General features: G+C 43.0%; 1 long non-coding RNA gene across 1 annotated transcript; it reads right to left on the bottom strand.

Annotated features, from left to right (window-relative positions):
* Positions 1 to 16,692: 16,692 nt before the first annotated feature.
* LOC110339274 lies at positions 16,693 to 17,741 on the bottom strand. The gene is made up of 2 exons (XR_002381390.2): positions 17,001 to 17,741; positions 16,693 to 16,876 (listed from the first exon to the last, which is right to left on the bottom strand). It is a non-coding gene; the product is annotated as an uncharacterized LOC110339274 (long non-coding RNA).
* Between the last annotated feature and the right edge of the window lie 1,836 nt (positions 17,742 to 19,577).

The following is a 19,577-nucleotide window of genomic DNA, read 5'->3' as shown; positions in this document are numbered from 1 at the left end:
CTAGATGTCCCTCAACTGAAGAATGGAAGAAGAAAATGTGGTACATTTATACAATGAAATATCAATCAGCATTTAAAAAAGAAATGTCACCATGAAATTTGCAGGCAAATGGATGCAATTAGAAAAAAAATCAGGCCGGGCGTTGGCACGCCTTTAATCCCAGCACTCGGGAGGCAAAGGCAGGCGGATCTCTGTGAGTTCGAGGCCAGCCTGGTCTACAAAGTGAGTGCCAGAACAGCCTCCAAAGCCACAGAGAAACCCTGTCTCGAAAAACCAAAAAAAAAAAAAAAAAAAAAGAAAAGAAAAAAAAAAAAGAAAAAAAATCAGGCCGGGCGTTGGTGGTGCACGCCTTTAATCCCAGCACTCGGGAGGCAGAGGCAGGTGGATCGCTGTGAGTTCGAGGCCAGCCTGGTCTACAAAGTGAGTTCCAGGACAACCTCCAAAGCTACAGAGAAACCCTGTCTCGAAAAACCAAAAAAAAAATCATTCTGAGTGAGGTAACTGAGACCCAGAAAGACAAATATGCTATGTATTCACTTATAAGTAGATATTGGTTGTTAGGTAAATTATGATTAAGCTACAATCCACAGACCCAGAGAGGTTAAGTAAAGAGGGTTATGGGATTGGGGACATGGATCTCCCTGGGAAGGGGAAATAGAATAGATTCTTCAGGTGGACTGGAGGTGAATGGAGACAGAAGTGGGAGAGATCAGGTGGAGGGAGAGAGTATGGGGAGAGACAGCTGGAATTGGGTAGCATTTCTTGGGGGCAATGTGAAACTCTAGTATAGTGGAAACTTCCTGAAACCTATGAGGGTGACCCTAGTGAGAACTCCTAGTAATGGAGGATGTGGCGTCTGAACTGGCCATTTGCATTCAGGCAAGGCTTCTGGAATTTGACTGGGTTACATTTGGTTGAACTGTTGGCTGAGGGGGTCCCAAGGAGATTCCTAAATAACCCATGCTGATGCTAGGACAGAAAACTTAAAACTGACTGGGGGTGGGGAGGTGACAGCATCTCTGAGGATAACTTCTACACAGCTTATTGAATATAGAGAGGTCAAGTTGGTGTGGGGCTTGGAGCCTCTACCCCTATGTTCTAGTCTTTTTGGTGTTGGAAGGTATTCTGAAGGCTACAGAAAGAGAAATCTCACACCAATCCAGCCACAAAACCTTCCACGTACAATCTGTCCTGCATGCTAGATGTGCTGGGGCGATGGTGGCACAGAACTTGTGGGAGTGGCTAAAAGGTGTTTGGTTTAAATTGAGTCCCATGCCAAGAGATGGAGCTCATACCCTACATAGCCTGGATGGCCAGGAAATGGAGACTCAATAGCCCAGAGGCCTAGGGTAGAACAAACTGGCAAACAAAACAAAACAAACAAAAACAATCAATGAAATGATATTCTACTATACTCATAGATCAGTGTCCAGTCATCATCAGAGAGACTTCCTCTGGCAGCAGGTGGCAGTAGGTGCAGAGACCCACAGCCAGACATTATGCAGAGAGAGAGAGAGTCTAAATTGGAGGTCTCTACCAGGTTCCTCCCCTTGGAGCTTGGGGAACCCCACAGAAGAGGGGAAGGGGAAAGAAAGATTGTAGGACTTAGAGGGGATGGAGGACACCAGGAGAATATGGCCCAATAAATCAATTAACCAGGGCTCACATGGGACCTGTATGGGTCTGTGCCAGTTCCTTTGTGTATATGTTATGGCTGTGAGCTTGATATTTTATGGAACTCCTAACAGTGGCAGTGGGGTATTTCAACTATTGTTGCTTGCTCTTGGGACTCTTCCTCCTATTGGGTTGCCTCAATATGAGGACTTTCAAGTTGTCTTACTTTATTTTGTTTTGCTCTGTTTGGCTGTCATCTCTTGGAGACCTGCTCTTTTCTGAAGAGGAAAAGGAAGGGAAGTTGATCTGGCAGGCAGAGGAGATGAGCTAGGAGGAGTTGAGGGAGGGGAAACTGTGGTTGGAGTGTATTTCATGGGAGAAGAATCCACTTTCTACTTTCTAATAAATAAAAAGAAAATAAATAACCTAATTAAAAATGAGGTACAGATCTAAACAGAGAATTCTCAAAAAAAGGAAACTTAAATGGTTAAGAAACACTTAAAAGAAATGTGCAGCATCCTTAGTCATCAGGGAAATGTAAATCAAAATTACTTTGAAATTTCATCTTATGTCAGAATGACTAAGATCAATAACACAAGTAACAGCTCATACCGGCAAGGATGAATAAGGGGACACTCATCCATGACTGGTGGGAGTACAAACTTGTACAGTCACTATGGCAATCAATGCGGTAGTTCCTCAGGATGATAGCAATCAATCTACATCAAGATCCAGCTACACCACTCTTCAGGATAAACCCAAAGGTCACTTCATCCTACCACAGAAACGCTTACTTAACCATGTTAATTGCTGTTCTATTCATAATAGCCAGAAATTGGAAACAACCTAGATGACCCTCAGCAGAAGAATGGATAAAGAAAATGCAGTACATTTACAAAATGGATTATTACTAAGCTACTAAAAAATGAAATCATGGGTAAATGGATGGAACCCAAACCCAGAAAGATAAATATGGTGTGTATATTTGCTTCTATGTGGATATTAGCTGTTAAGTCAATGATAACCAAGCTACAATCCACAGAGCCACAGACAGTAGGTATTGCATAGGGTACTGGGGGAATACAGATGGATCTCCATAGTAAAGGGAATTAGAATAGTCATGGATGGATGAGGGGACTGGAATGGGAGGATGGAGTGAATTGGGAGAGGGAAGAAGGGGACAACAGAGGGAATACAAGGAGAGACAGCTAAAAGTTTAAGGGCCATTTGAGGGGTAGTATAGAAACCAAATACAGTGGAAATTTACTAAAATATATACATATATGAAGGTGATCTAAATAAAATCACCAAATAATGGGAGAGACAGAGCCTGAACTGGCCATCTCTTGGCACCAAATGAAGCTTCCAGGACTAGGATTGGGTTATGTCTAATTGGGTTGTTACCAAATGAGTCCCATTGGAACCCCCACACAACCAGGCTGTTGCCAAGACTATAGGTTGCTCCCCATAAATTGATGACAAGGCCCCATTGCTGGAGACACAACTCACTGAACATGGAGATGCTGGTACCTACATAGGGACTGCCGGGCAATGGTGGTCTCCAAAACAATACAGAGAAACCCTGTCTCATAAAAAACCAACCCCCCCCCCAAAAAACAAACATAGGGACTTCACCCATGCATGCTAATGTCTTTGATAAAGGAAGGTACCCTGCATGCAGCCAAAGGAGAAACAAACACCAAGATAGTCACAAACCCTTTATCTACAATGGTGTTCTGTCTGCAGGACATGCTAGTGCAATGGTGTCACAAAGTTTGTGGGAGCAACCAAGTAACATCTGACTGAGTTAAGGCCCACTCCATGAGATGGAACCCGTACCCGACACTGCTTAGATGACCAAGAACCTGAGACCAGATAGCGCAGAGACCTAGGGAATAACCAGATACTTCTGTTCTACTAAAGGAATGTAGCAATAAAATGACTCCTAATTATATTCTGCTATACTCATAGATCAGTGCGTTGTTCAGCCATCATCATGGAAGCTGACTCCTGCAGCAGATGGGAACAAATACAGAGACCCACAGAGAGTGAGAGACCTTGGTACCTTATGCTTCAGTTCTAAGTGGGATGTTTCCATCAATTCCTCCCCTCAGGGTTCAGGGAAACTTGTGGAAGAGGAGACAGAAACAGTGTGAGAGTCAGAAGCCATGAAGGACACCAGGAAAACAAGGCCCTCTAAATCCACATGGTCAACACGTAGGAACTCACAAAGACTGAGGTAACTTGCACAGGGTCTGCACAAGTTTCATTAATTGGAACCAGTGTGAGTCTTAGAGTTAAAAAGAAGTGGACACATGCCCCTGTCCAAAAAACAGAAGCTATCTCCAATTGATAACCACGTACAAATGAAAACTTAGTTTTCTCCAAAGGAGTCTCACTGGGGCTACAAAGTACTCTTTTTTTGTTTTTGTTTTTCGAGACAGGGTTTCTCTGTGGCTTTGGAGGCTGTCCTGGAACTAGTTCTTGTAGACCAGGCTGGTCTTGAACTTACAGAGATCCTCCTGCCTCTGCCTCGGGAGTGCTGGGATTAAAGGCGTGCACCACCAACACCCGGCTACAAACTACTCTTAAGGGTAGGCTTCCTTCCCAGCAAGAGATGGCCAATAGAAAACTATCTGGGCCGGGCGTTGGTGGCGAACGCCTTTAATCCCAGCACTCGGGAGGCGGAGGCAGGCAGATCTCTGTGAGTTCAAGGCGAGCCTGGTATACCGAGCGAGTTCCAGGACAGCCTCCAAAACAATACAGAGAGACCGTGTCTCGAAAAACCAAAAAAAAAAAAAAAAAAAAAAAAAAAGAAAGAAAGAAAGAAAGAAAGAAAACTATTTCAATGGTATCTTTGGAGGTTTCTTTTCTCATAATGATGTATTAGGGCTTTCCTTTAAATGACATCTATCTTGGCCAGGTGGTGGTGGTGGATTCCTTTAATCCCAGCACTCAGGAGACAAAGGCAGGTGGATCCCTGTGAATTAGAGGCCAGCCTGTTCTACACAGTCCCATGACAGGCTCCAAAGCTACACAGAGTTTTTTTTAATTTTGTATTTAATTAATTAAAAATTTTCATTTATTTTACACCCCAACAGCAGCTTCCTTTCCCTCTCTCCTCCTGTTCCCTTCCCCCTACTCCACCCATCCACTCCTCTCTTTTTACCCTATAGGTTGTTTGAATATATATTATGGCTTCCAGTTTAGTATTTTTATGGAATTCCTGAGTGTGTGAACAAGTTCCTCTCTGTTTATTGTGTATTCTTGTGGGTTGTCTTCATTTCATTTACTTGTTTTGTTCAATTGTGATATGTTATTTTTTGTTTTATCTCATTTTATTATTATCCTATAGAAGCTTGTTTCTCTCAATAGAGACAGAAGGGGTGGATATGGTTGGGAGAGGAGGTGGGAGGAGCTGGTAGGAGTAGAGGCAGAGGAAATTTAGTCAGGATTATGTGGAGAAAAGAACTATTTTCAATAAAAAGAACAAATAAACAACTCTCACCCCAAATATCAAAAACAAAAAAAGAAAAAGAAAAAGAAAATAAGGACAGAAGAAAGAAATACAGAGAAGAAAATCCACATATAGAAAGAAACCAGCCGGGCATTGATGGCACATGACTTAAATCCCAGCACTTGGGAGGCAGAGGCAGGCAGATCTCTGTGAGTTTGAGGCCAGCCTGGTCTACAGAGCAAGTTCTAGCTCAGCCTCCAAAACAATACAGAGAAACCCTGTCTTGAAAAACCAAAAAAAGAAAGAAGGAAAGAAACCAGATGCCAAGTGACATCAAACTGGCCTTCTTCAGTCACCCTCCAACCATTCACGTTTTTTAATTCCCACAAGATAAATGTCTAGTCTAGCAGGGAAAAGTAGGTGAGAGACTTCCAGGTTGTAGCAAGGCAGTGGCAGAGGTAGGGTGGTAGATTTGACAGACAGGAGGAAACCAGCTGAACCTACTGGGATCATCGATGAGGAGACAGGAGTTTGAGCTGCACAGAAGACAGAGAACAGAGAGTAAGGTATGTTGCACATCTGTAAACATAAAGATAAGCACCAGAGGACATCTGAGGACTGTGGAATAGGACAGGCAGAAAGACCTTTATGGAGGAGGAGGAGGAGGGATTCAAGCTAAGACCTACTGTGTGACTTTGGGCCAGTCACCTTGTATTTTTCTGGTCCTTTGGGTTTCCACCTGCCAAATCAGAAGGCAGAGACAAATTGTGAGGACTGCATTACATAAGAGGATGCCAAGGGCTGGCAAGATGGCTCAGCACATACAAGTGCCACCACCAAGCCTGCTGATCTGACCAATATGACAGAAGAAGAGAGCCAAGTCCAGCAATTGTCCTCTGAACTCCACGTGTGCTCTGTGGCACACATGCAACCCCCCCCCAAAAGAAAGAATCTCTCTCTCTCTGTCTCTCTCTGTCTCTCTCTCTCTGTCTCTCTCTCCCTCTCAAGAAAGAATGCTCAGGATTCAGGAAGCGCCTAGACCTGTGGGTGACTTGGGTCAGAGTGAGTGGGGCTGCATGATATTTATACAACACTGCTGCCCTTGCTGCAAGCAGGAAGGTGCATTGATGGCAAATCTCCATTGCACACTTGACTGGATTTGGAATCACCTAGGAGATACACCTCTGGGTTTCTGTGTGAGGGCATTTCCAGAGAGGAGTGACTGTGGAGGGGAAGCTGCACCCTGAATGTGAGTATACCTTCCTAGGGGATGGAGTTCCAGAATGAATAAAAAGAGAGAAGGGAGAAAGCCAGCTGGGATATCAGTATTCATCTCTCCTGGATCATGACTGTGGATGCAATGTAACCCGCCACCTCATGCTTTTGCTACGATGCCTTCCCTGCCATCAGGGACTGCACCCTCATACTTGTTGGACCCTTCCCCAAAGGGATCTGCTGACTTGCTTGTGACTAGGAGTTTATCTAGCAAATACTTCTTGTTCCCCTCCTTCCAATAAGGCTTGAATGCAAGTTCCTGTTTTCCACCCATCCTTATTGTCTGAATGCAGGTTTCTGTTATCTGCCTATCCTTATTGCCAGAGGGCCCTGGGAATGTGAACTTCTGATCTTGGTAGTTTTCCACCGTGCCTGCTAACTGATATATAATGCTCCCCTCTTGGTGCAATAAACGGCATTCTCCTTGCAAGAATGACCTGCTGTTTCTCGTCTTTATTTCAATCCTCAGGCCCTCACCTGAATCCGAAAAAGTGTTGTAGCACAGACGCTACAATACTGTGAGGCAGAATAAACCCTCTCATCTTACGTTGTTTTTGTACTTTTGTCACAGCAATGAGAAAAGTGGCTAATACACACTTCCCTGCATTCAAAAAAAGAGGTTACGGGGAAGGGGATATGTGACCAGAACACATGTGTCTTTGGAGGCCATCAAAGGCCAAGGGAGATGAACCAACATTACCATGGGAGGCTCTGTATTGGCAATCAGCATAGATGCCTAAGAGATCACCAGTCTCTGTCTCAGGATTGCTGTGTGATGCCCAGTTTGTTGTAAACCACTCTGGGTCTTAGTTTCCCATATGAAAACGACAGGGGCATGTGTGTGTGTGTGTGTGTGTGTGTGTGTGTGTGTGTGTGTGTGTAGGGGGGTGGATAAATTGTTTCCAAGGGCTTATTCCAGGTGCTTCAGTTGCATGGCACAGAGTGCTTTTAAAAGGGGTGGGGTTGTACTCCCTCTATCCCTGACTTGCTTTGTGGCCTTGAGCCAGCTGCTGGACCTCTCTCAGCCTATTTTCACATCTGAAATATCAGGAGATCGGGGAGGAGAGGCCCCAACATCCAATGATTCTCCCTAGACGATGCTCACCCTCATCTGCAGCTGAAAAGCTTTGGGCAAATCACAGGAAAGTGAGACACTGGTCACAGATGAACCCCTTTCCCAATCTTCTGTCTTCTCCCACTGCCCTCCCCGCCCCACTGTCAGGAGCTTGCAGCACTGGCTCGCTTGCCAAACTTGTTGCCATGACAACGGGTTACAAATAACTCAGATGCAGGCAAAGATTTTAACCCAAGAGCTGCTGGGCCAAGAGCTTCTTGTTTCTTTCCCAGACCAGACTAAGGGAACAATGCCACAGATTCTTTAGGATCAATTCACTCCCTTGCTGACAAGCCTGCCAAGGTTCCTCAGTGTCACAAGAATAAGACCTGGCATTCCAGGTCCTCTGAAAACCTGATTCAAAATTCTTTCCAATCTTATTTCCCACTCACCCCCATTAAGAAATGATCGCTCCTATTTTTGACACCTGCTGTCTGACAAGACTGATGTTGGATGCTTTATATGCAATATCTATGAAAATTTCCCCCAAACTTCTATTAGGTGGAAACTATTATTCCACCTGTGACTATATGCTGCCTGAAGCATAGTGTATCTTACAGAGACAAGAACTGAGGTTCACGGATATAAGTGTGTCAGAGGTGGAATTCAAATGCAAATCGGTAAGATTCCCAAGAAGGTGAAATACAGCTGGGTGCAGTGACACTTGTCTGTAATCCCAGCTACTCAGGATGCTGAAACAAAGAGATCGAGAGTTCAAAGCCAGTCTAGACAATTTAGTGAGATCCTGTGTGAAAAAATTCCACTGGGCGTAGTGTCTAATGTCTTTAATCCTAACATTCAGGAGGCAGAGACAGAGGCAGGTGGATCTCTGAGAGTTTGAGACTAACCTGGTCTACAGTGATTTCCAAGCCTGTCATAACTATATATTGAGACCCTGCTTCAAACAAACAAATAATACTTGAAAACTGAATTCAAGAATACATCAAAAACATCATCCATATTGATCAAATTTGCTTCATTCCATAGATGCAGAAATGGTTAATATGTATATATTTATAATATATATAAATCAATAAATATAATTAACTACATAACCAGACTCATGAAATGTCATGATCATCTCAATAAATAGAGAAAATTCCTTTGACAAAATCCAATATCCTGTCTTGATAAAAGATCCCAAACCGGCCCGAGAGGTTGCTCAGTAGTTAAAAGCACCTGCTGCTTTTAACTCTTTTGCAGAGAACCTGAGTTCAGTTCCCAGAACCTATATGGTATCTCACAATAATCCATAACTCCAGTTTCAGGGGATTTTATGCTCTCTTCTGACCTCTGTGGTTTCTAAGCATGCAGATGGTAAACACACAGACACAAGGGTAAAACATATATCTGTATAAAATAAAATAAATGAATCTTTAAAAAATTTAAGATCCCAGAACACTAAAGACAGAGGACACATATCTCACTAAAGGCTGTGTATGACAAATTTGTAGTAAGCATCTTGCTAAAAGGAGAAAAACTCAAAGTATTCCCAGTAAGATCAGGAACAAGGCAAAAGAAGGGATGCTCCTAAACTTTACTAAATAAGCTAGTATTACTACTTGATATAGTGCTTAAAGTTTTGGCTAATGCAATTGGAAATTTTTTTAAAAAGGGGATATAAACAGGAAAGGAGGAAGTCAAAGTATTCTCATTTGCAGATGATATAATTCTCAGTGTATATGACCCTAAAGATTCCACCAGGTAATTTCTAGAGCTTCTAAACTCTTTCAGCAAAGTGGTACAACAAAAGTAATATAAAAATATATGACTTTCCTGTAGACCAGTGACAGACATACTGAAAAGAAATTGAGGAACAATGACATTTACAGTGGAGGGATGGATGGACAGACAGACAGACAGACAGACACACACACACACACACACACACACACACACACACACACACACACACACCCTAGGAATAGACCTAATAAGAAAGTGAAAGATCTCTACAATGGAAACACTGAAGAAGTTGAGAAAGATACTAGAAAAGGTAAAGTGTTCCTATGCTCATGATCAGAATTAGTTGATGTGAAAATTGTCATCCTGCCACAAACAACCCATGACTCAATGTTATCCTAATCTTCAGAGAAACATAAGATTTTTTTTTTGGTTTTTCGAAACACGGTTTTTCTGTGTTGTTTTGGAGGCTGTCTTGGAACTCACTTTGTAGACCAGGCTGACCTCGAACTCACAGAGATCCACCTGCCTCTGCCTCCCGAGTGCTGGGATTAAAGGCATGTGCCACCAATGCCTGGTGAAATATAAGAACTTTACATTTTTCTTGAATCACAAAAGACCCTTTCCTGTGGCCTTGTGGGTAGATGTTTTTCTCTTCATGTGAAAGGATTCTTTCAAGTATTTCCTATAGAGCTGGTTTAGTGGTCACAAATTTAGTTTTCATTTAAACTATGACAGATAGCTTTGTTGGGTATAGTAGTTTGGGTTGCCAGTTGCTGTCTTTCAGAACTTGAAATACATAATCCCAAGGCCTTCTGGCTTTTCAAGTTTTCATTTGAGGAATTTGTTGTTGTTCTGATGGGCCTGCCTTTATATGTGACTTAGTGTTTCTCTTTTGCTGTTTTCATTATACTTTCTTTGTTCTGTGTATTTAGCATATTAATTAAACTATGATGAGAAGTGAGTCTTTTCCAGTCTTGTCTGTTTGGCATCTTAAATGCCTCATATGTGGATTGGCATCTCTCTTCCTAACTCTGGTTAATTTTCTGTTATGATTCTTTTGTTAATATAACATTTTTATTAATTCTTTGGGAAATCCATTCAATGTTTTTATGAATTATTGCTTTACTTTTTTGAGATTATAATTACATCATTTCTCCCTTCCCTTTCCTCCTTCCAAACCTCCCCATAAACCATTCCTTGCTTTCTTTCAAACTCACGCCCTCTCTTTTCATTTTTCACACACACACATATGCATGTACATATATATTTTTAAGTATAGATTGCTATGTATGTATGTTTTTAAAGCTGATCATTTGGTATTGGATAGCCAGGTTGTGTACTCTTCCCTGGGTAAGGACTATTTCTCCCACTCTCAGCATTCCTCAGTTGCCTGTAGTTCTTTGTGTAGGGTTGAAGCCTCGTGGGTCTTCCCCTACCTACTTTAGCTTGTCTTGAAAGACCCCCAGAGTAGGGAGACCCTCACTCATGTCTCGGGATAAGCTGACGCCCCAATAATTCAAGAGAGACTGTTCTTGATGCAAGCACATGAGGTTTATTTGGGGAACCAGTGCACTGGGGCCAAGCTCATAGCCCTCGCAGGGGCAGAGGAGTTTGACCCCTAGTAGCTGCAGTCGGGAGTTTTTAAAAGGGAGAAAAGATAAAGAAAGGGGGAGTTAGGCAAACATCATAAAGGATGGGGAAGTTAGGTAAACATAAACATAAAGGATGAGGAAGTTAAATGATAGCTTATGTCTTAACAGGAAGGTTATCTCAAGCAAGCATTTTTTGGGCATTGTACAGTTAAAAATTGAGCTGGAATGTGGTGAGCTAGTTCCTGGATCAGGGAGTGTTATCTTTTAAGTTTATCTTGAGGTCTTCGGTTTCTCAGGAGAGGGCAGAAGGACAAGTTACTCTGTGATGGGCTAGTCACTAGGGGTCTAAAAAGGTTGAGTTGGGATCTCTCAGTCTATTGCTGCTGTTCTTGTTTAGTTCATGACTTTGAGTATAGATTTTGACATTCCTAGGAGATACACTCTCACAGCAAACCACATGATCCTCTGTCTCTTTACAACCTTTCCATGCCCTCTTCTTTTATGTTCCCTAAGCCTTAAGTGCAGGGTGTGTTTTGTAGATGTATTCATTAAAACTGAGCTCCAAAACTGCATTTTAATTGTCTGGTTTTCTCCAATTGTCTCTGTTGCAAAGAGACATTTCCTTGATGAGGGGCAAGGACTAAACTTACCTGTGGGTATAAGAACAAATAGAATGTAGTTAGGGGTTATGCTGGTTTAGTAAAGGGGTGGTTGTAGGTTCTCTTCCAAGATACTTAACTTCCCTAGCCCTGGGTATCTGGCTTGTTTTCCAGTACCAGGCTTGATTTCCCTTTTGCCGTGTAGGTTTTAAGTTCAACCAGAGAGCTGTTGGTTACTGCCAAGATATTTATTCCACTACTGTACCATTAGGGTTACCATGCAGTGCTACTCCTTTTGATTCACAGGCAGCACACCTGGATAGGACTGTTGGCTGATTTCCTCACTTGGAAGCTTGCTTGGCATATTTTGAGGTCTTGGTGGGGTGGGGAAACACTTTCAGGTCAGTTCAGTTTCAGCTCAGGGTCTGTTGTGTAGCATTTTCCTGGAGATTGAAACATTCCACCCTGCAGAGAAGTTCCTTAAACCAGAGGGTAAACAACTCAAAATAGCTTCTGAAGTTCCTGAAACCAACTGGATTCACTAGGCTGCTCCCTCCCAGAATAAATGATAAAGACTGCTGAAAGTCACTCCCAGATAAGCCAAGCAGCAAAGAAAATAGTGAGACCCCATTCAGCTGCTTGGAAGAATCAGAAGCCAGTCCAGTTGCTTGGGGGTTTACACCAACTGATTCATATGGAAAGGACACTCTTTAACCTGAGGCTGTACATCATGCTCCAGGTTCCCGGCTTTTGTGAGCTGTGACCTGTGTTGGGATGGGCTTTGGTGATGCAGCTGTCTGAGTAATTTCTGATTCTGTAAGTAACCTCTCACCTGTAAGAAAATGGTCCAGGAATGGAGTCATGTGAGAATTGTGAGTGCTCATGAGAACACTCCAAGATAGAGTCTTCTGATCTCAGTTTCTTCAAAACACAGAACTGTTCTTGGAATGTGTTTTTGTGTTCATCCCAGGCGTAGCAGATAAGAGTGAGTTTATTCCCAATTTCTCATTATTGCTTGCTTTTGTTATTCAATTACGTGTTTAAACTATCTTTCATATGCCCTTGTGGGAAAACATGTTTTTGCCACATGCAGCTTATCTTTGTGATTGTATATAGATTGAACTCAGGAGAACTTTACTTGTGTGACTGTTTTTTGGCTTTTTGAGACAGGGTTTCTCTGTATTGTTTTGGAGGCTGTCCTGGATGTGTGACTCTTCTTAATCCTTAGAGTATAAATTGTCTGATGCTCTGAATAAAGCTGGCTGTTGCATGAGACTTTAGTCCTCCTCATTTATCGGCTCCATTCTCCCAGGTCCCACCACCTCTAGAGCAATGACACTCACCCATATTCCTGTAAATAACCCAAATAAAACTTATAACTTTAGCGGCATCTGTACTTTGGTCTGCCTTGGACTCCTGTCTGGGAAGAGAAGAGGTGTGTGTTATGTCTCCCCAGACGCAACTAAGAACAATAGCAACAATAGTCTGTAGTGTTTTGGGAAACTCTTGGACAGCCCTGACCAACAGCTCAAAAGAGGGCATCTCATATGTGGTGTTGGAGTTTTAGATGGTCCTTGGCTCTTGGAGGGAGCCCATATGAGAAAATTTCCATTTAAACTATACATGTATATTTATACACAGATTTGCGTGTATTGTAAGTTTCTTGTGGGGGAGGGTGATAGTTAATAGTGTGATTCCTGATGACTTTTTCACACATCCTTACTGATATTTTTCTCTACCTCATCTCCCTCCCCCTAACTAGAGGTCCTCATTTTTATTTCTCAGAATAGACCACTAGTACCTTGCTATTCCTCTCTCTGTTGCTCCCCAACCCCCTACAGTTTACCTTAAATTTAATTTTCATTTCCTGACTTTTCCAGTTACTTCAGGCTGTGTACTCATCTGATGATTTAGAACTGGAAGACTCAGATAAAGGAGAACATGGCATTTGTCATTCTGGTGGGTTATGTCACTCAATATAATTTTTACTAGTTCCATTATTTACTTACAGAGTTCATGATTTCATTTTTATTTACAACCCAATAGTATCCCATAGCATAATATATGTAATATATTTCGATCATATTCACTCCTTACTGCCCCCTAAATCCACCCAGATCCAGTTCCAATCTCTTTATACCCTCCTGCTTCATGTCCTTTAAAAAAATAATAGCCGGGCAGTGATGACTCATGCCTTTAATCCCAGTACTCAGCAGGAAGAGGCGGAGGATCTCTGTGAGTTTGAGGCCAGCCTGGCCTACAGATAGAGTACCAGGACAGCTAGAGCTGTTACACAGAGAAACCCTGTCTTGAAAAACCAAAATAATAACAACCCGAATCCAGTTTCCTCTGACCATATGGTCCTGGGTATGAGGTCATTCATTAGAGTGTAGTTGACCTACCAAGAATCACACTTTTTTGTTTTTTTGAGACAGGGATTCTCTGTGTAGCTTTGGAGCCTGTCCTAAAACTCACTTTGTAAACCAGGCTGGCCTCAAACTCACAGACCTCTGCCTCCTGGATGCTGGGATTAAAGACATGTGCCACTCCCCACCCCAGCAAGAAGCACACTCTAAAGAAAATTAACTTTCCATCTACCAGAAACCTTCAACTGTCAATAGCTCTCCTGTTAGGAACAGAGGTTCCTGAATCTCTGCCTCATCCAAGTTAGAATGCTAACTGGTTTGATATTGCAGAAGTTTTGTGCAGGTAACAACAGCTGTTGTGAGTTCCTGAGTACGGTGGTCCTGTCAATACAAGACACTGTTTTGCTCTTGTATTTTTCAACCACTGACTGTTAGTCTTCCTGCTCTTCTCCTGAGATGGTCCCTGAACCTCAGGGGGGATTGTTACAGATGTCCCTTTGTGACTGAGCACTCCAACGATATATATTCTCTGCAGCTGGACCAGTTAGTTGTGAGTTTCTGTGTTAACCACTATTCACTGCACAAAATACACTCTGTTGTGATTCTTTTGAAAACACTTCTCTATGCCTTTAGAGCTAGGTTCTTATTCTTCTATGCCTATTATCTGTAGACTTGGTCTTTTCAGAGTGGTACATTTATCTTGGAATTCCAATTTATTCCCACCTTATTACTTCATTTTTGCTTAAGATTGTTCCAATTCATCCACTTTGTCTTCAAACTCAGATATTCCAACCTCTCCTTGACCCATTCTATTTGTGATACCTCTCACATAGCTCTGTATTTGACTTATCATGGTTTTTTTTTTTTTTTGGTTTTTCGAGACAGGGTTTCTCTGTGGCTTTGGAGGCTGTCATGGAACTCACTTTGTAGACCAGGCTGGCCTCGAACTCACAGAGATCCGCCTGCCTCTGCCTCCCAAGTGCTGGGATTAAAGGCATGCGCCACCAATGCCCAGCACGATTTATCATGGTTTTCATTCTCAGAATTTCAGAATTTTTTCTTCAGTGTTTGTCTTTGTTGAGCTTTTCTTTGATATCTTGCAGCTGTTTATGTTCTCGACGATGAGATCATCTTCTTTTTTGCTTCTGTAAATATACTCACACATATCTTTTTGAATTCTGTCAGGAATTTCATGTACCTCACTCTCACTAGATGCCATTACTATAGAATTAGTAATTTTTGGAGGAGTTATGTTGTCTTGAATTTTGTGTGCCTTATGCTACTGTATTGAGATTTATGCATCTGGTATCATTCCTTCTCTGGGTTTATTTATCAGCTATATTCTTTCATTCCAAGTATTTGCAATGTTCAAATAGAACTTGGACGTGGTATAATAGTTTGTAGTTCAAAAAATAGTTCCTCAGTCATTAGCAGCTGATATTTGCTGCTTTGAGAGTGTGGCCACTGGTGTGTTCCCATGCTCTAGTATAGTATGATACCACATCTGTGCACACATGGGCAGCACTAATTGAACCTAGTAGGTTATCTCCCTCTATTAGTTAGAGTTACTATTGCTGTGAGGAAACACCATGACCAAAAAGCAAGTTGGGAGGAAAGGGTTTATTAGGCTTACACTTCAGCATTGCTGTTCATCACTGAAGGAAGTCAGGGCAGGAACTCAAACAGGGCAGGAACCTGGAGGCAGGAGCTGATGCAGAGGCCATGGAGGGATACTGCTTATTGGCTTGCTTCCCCTGCCTTGTTCAGTTGCTCAGCCTCCTTCCTTCCTTCCTTCCTTCCTTCCTTCCTTCCTTCCTTCCTTCCTTCCTTCCTTCCTTCCTTCCTTCCTTTCCTTTCCTTTTTTTTTTCCAGACAGGGGTTTCTCTGTGGCTTTGGAGCCTGTCCTGGAACTAGCTCTTGTAGACCAGCCTGGCCTCGAACTCACAGAGATACACCTGCCTCTGCATCCCGAGTGCTGAGACTAAAGGCGTGCACCACCACCACCTGGCCAGCCTGCCTTCTTATAGAACTCAGGACCACCAGCCCAGGGATGGCACCACCCAAAGTGAGCTGGGCCCTCCCCAACTATCACTAATTACGAAAATGCCCTACAGGTTTGCTTGTTAAGCCCGAAGTCTGGAACTCGAAACTCATCACCACCATGAGACTGACTCTGATGCAAAAACAAAGGTTTTATTTTGCAAGTTAACTCAGGGTCTTTCCATCTGTCAGAAGTGGCGGCAGAGACAACAAAAATGATGACAGTGACAGGAGCAGAGCAGGAGAGACCCAGAGCATCCAGGAGGGAGGGGCTTGGAGAACTCCAAACCTGCCCAGCTACAGGCTTGGGATTGGCTCAAACCTGAAACTGAGCTGATTGGCTGCCCTGGGAGGAAGTCCAAGCCTACTAGATCGTGCTTGGCTGCCCCATGAAGAGGCAGGAATTTCCACTCTAGGGGAATCCCCAGCCTGAGGAGATTCCAAACCCAGGGGGAATTCCAAACCTGCCGGTCTGGGATTGGTCAGTTTTTCTAGCTCAGGGATTGGCTAGTTTTGAGTTAGGGATTCCAGGGCCAAACTGTGTTTCTTTCTGTGATTCATTTTGGTTTTTTGGCTTCAATTCTAGGGCCTGGACAAATTTCTTTTACATGTCCTGAATCTAGGGGCCAAGTGTGCTCTTTTGGCGCTAGTTTCACAGTTAGGGTGTTTTTCTTTGATTCTAGGCTTAGGGATAAAGTGTCTCCTTCGCTGGCTTGGGTCCGGAATGCAAGGTGTGTTTCTTTTACTGGCTTAGGGCCAAATGGTTCAGGGTCTGTGTAGGGGCTGTGGACCCGGGATTTTCTGGGGCCTGGTTCTCCCATAGCCCAATCTAATGGAGGCATTTTCTCAATTGAGAATTTGTCCTTTCAGATAACTCTAGCTTGTATCAAGTTGACATAAAACTAGCCAGCACAAGCGACCCTTTAGCAACTTGACACACAAACACATCATTGTTAAACCATACCCTTTTCTTTCTTCCCCAAGATAACACATTATCATCAACATTACAATACTAACAATATTAGCACCCCAAATTAAAAATCTCCCAGTTTTTAAAATTCAAACACGTAAAATTCAGTCTCTTTAAAATAGTCAGTCTCTTTTAAAATCCAAAGTCTCTCAATTGTGACCTCCTGTAAAATAAAAAATAAATTACTTTCTTCGAGAGAAGAACTAGGGCACAGACAATGAAATCAAAGCAAAATCAAACTCCAACTGTGTAAATAACTCAGTGTCCAATGTCTGGGATCCACTCACCATCTTTTGGGCCCCTCCAAAGGGTCACTTCTCTGGCTCTGCCCTCCATGTCACACACAGCTTGTCTTGTAGGCTCAGTGTGGCTCCACTCCATACCTACTGCTGTCCTTACAGACATCTCCAAAATCCTGGGGTCTTCTGCTGCAAGTAGGCTACACTTTCACCAATAACCTCTCCTGGTCTCTCTTCAGAAACTCCAGCTCTGCCACACAATGTAAATTTCAGCTGTTCTCCCTGACCTCTTCATGCCTTCAAAACCAGTACCATTTGGGTGACTCTCACATGACCAGGTTTGGCTGCCAACAGGAGGTACAAACTTGGCCACTTCTGGAGCACAGTTTCTGTGTGCTGACCCTAGGGAACCACTTCCCAGAAGATTTCACCTCAGTGATGCTGGTATCTTCTTAATCACAGCTCCTTTAGCTCCAGCTGACAAGTACAGATTGTCCCACTAAAGCAAAGGTTTTAATTTAGCACTTCTGGTCTCCTGTTAATCACAGCTGATTCTTCAGCCCCAGCTGACCAGATGCTACAGATTTTTCACACAATAGGCCTGATAGAGTCTTTGCTTCCCTCTGAAACTTCAAAAGCCAGGCCTTCATCATCTGCCCTGATTTAAAAATTCTTATCTCTCAGGCTCCTACAGAACAGCTCACTGCACTCTCAACACTCAGTGGCTTATTAGTTGGGATTATTACTATACCTTCGTTTGACTTCTGAGGATCCTTGCACATGCACACACACACACACACACTTACTTTTAAAAATAGTTCCACAGAGGCAGGTGGATCTCTGAGTTCGAGGCCAGCATGGTCTACAGAGCGAGTTCCAGAACAACCTCCAAAGCAATACAGAGAAACCCTGTCTCGAAAAACCAAAAAAAAAAAAAAGATATTAACTCTGGGTGTTGGAGAGATGGCTCAGTGTTTAAGAGTACCAGGTGCTCTTCCAGAGGACCCATGTCCAATTCCCAGTACCACATGGCAGCTCACAACTGTTTGTAACTCCAGTTACAGGAGCTCTGACAGCTTCACACCAATGCATATAAAATAAAAAAAAGATGAACTCTGAAAACAACAGCTCCTTGATATTGCCCCTACGCAGCTGTCATACTAACCAACTAATAACAGTGGTCCCTTTGATTTCAGTAACTTGAAGGATAAACAATCAAGGATAGTTTTTGGCTAATAATATTAGGAAGGGATGGGGAATTAGAATGGGTCAGAATAAGGATTAAATATTACACCAACTTTGCAAAGAAAAAGATGGAATGGGAAGTTGGGATCCTGTTAGTGTCCACAGATTTTAGAGATTATCAAAGCTATGGAAGGTGTCTTGGGTCAGTGTTCTATTGCTGTGAAGACACACCATGACAATGGCAACTCTTATAAAGGAAAGTAGTTAATTGGGGCTGGCTTACAGTTTCAGAGGATTAGTCCTTTGTCTTCATGGTGGGGAGCTTAGCGACATACAGGCAGACGTGGTGCTGGAGAGGTAGCTTAGACTTCTACACCTGGATTAGCAGGAAGAAGGTGAGACTGGGTCTGGCTTGGGCTTTTGAAACATCGAAGCCCACTCCCAGTGACACACTTCCTCCAACAGGCCATACCAACTCCAACAAAGCTACATCTACTCAAGTAGTGCCATTCCCTGATGACTAAGCCTATGGGGTCTTTTTTATTTAAACCACCACAGAAGGCTATAATGAAAAGGTAAAAAGAGGATAGACTAAGGATGTGAGTAAGAGGAAAACATGTAGGAATGGAAATTGTTCTATATTAGTGTGACTGAAGAATATACTGAAGAATGCCTTACAGTAAGCTGGGTGGAGAGTCCTAATACTTAACTGGGCAATATAAAAATCAAGGCATAGCCATCATGAGCCAACTGTGGATGAATGGAAAGTATAGAAAATAAGAATACTTATGGAACGGATTGCTGCCACAGCTGCACTGAGTTGCAAGTTGGAGTTTTAAGATTCCACTGGATCTCCAGGGTTCATGAGCACTGTCCACAGGAGAGGTGAGTGGGGGTCATTGTCTCTGCAGCCTCAGTGTTCCTGGGACTCTGGAATGTGGGGAAGGAGAGGTGGTCAGTCATTTACTAGTAGTTTCTCTCAGACACCTGTATCTTCTTCTTCTTCTTCTTCTTTTTTTTTTTTGGTTTTTCGAGACAGGGTTTCTCTGTATTTTGGAGGCTGTCCTGGAACTCACTCTGTAGACCAGGCTGGCCTCAAACTCAGAGATCTGCCTGCCTCTGCCTCCCGAGTGCTGGGATTAAAGGCTTGCGCCACCAACGCCTGGCCCGGACACCTGTATCTTACCATGGTCTCATCTGTTGCTGTAGGTAGAATGTATGTGTGCAGCAGCATGTCCCTTGCAGCTAGTTGCTGCATTAAAAAAATATCAGTTAAGCTTGGCGGTGGTGGCACACACCTTTAATCCCAGCACTCGGGAGGAAGATGCAGATGGATCTCTGTGAGTTCCAGGCCAGCCTGGTCTACACAGCTAGTTCCAGGACAGGCTCCAACGCAATACAGAGAAACCCTGTCTCAAAAAACCAAAAAAAGTAAATAAA

Source organism: Mesocricetus auratus, unplaced genomic scaffold (genome assembly GCF_017639785.1).
Source record: "Mesocricetus auratus isolate SY011 unplaced genomic scaffold, BCM_Maur_2.0 Super-Scaffold_100003, whole genome shotgun sequence".
Lineage (NCBI taxonomy): Eukaryota > Metazoa > Chordata > Mammalia > Rodentia > Cricetidae > Mesocricetus > Mesocricetus auratus.
This window is presented reverse-complemented; position numbering and strand designations above follow the sequence as displayed.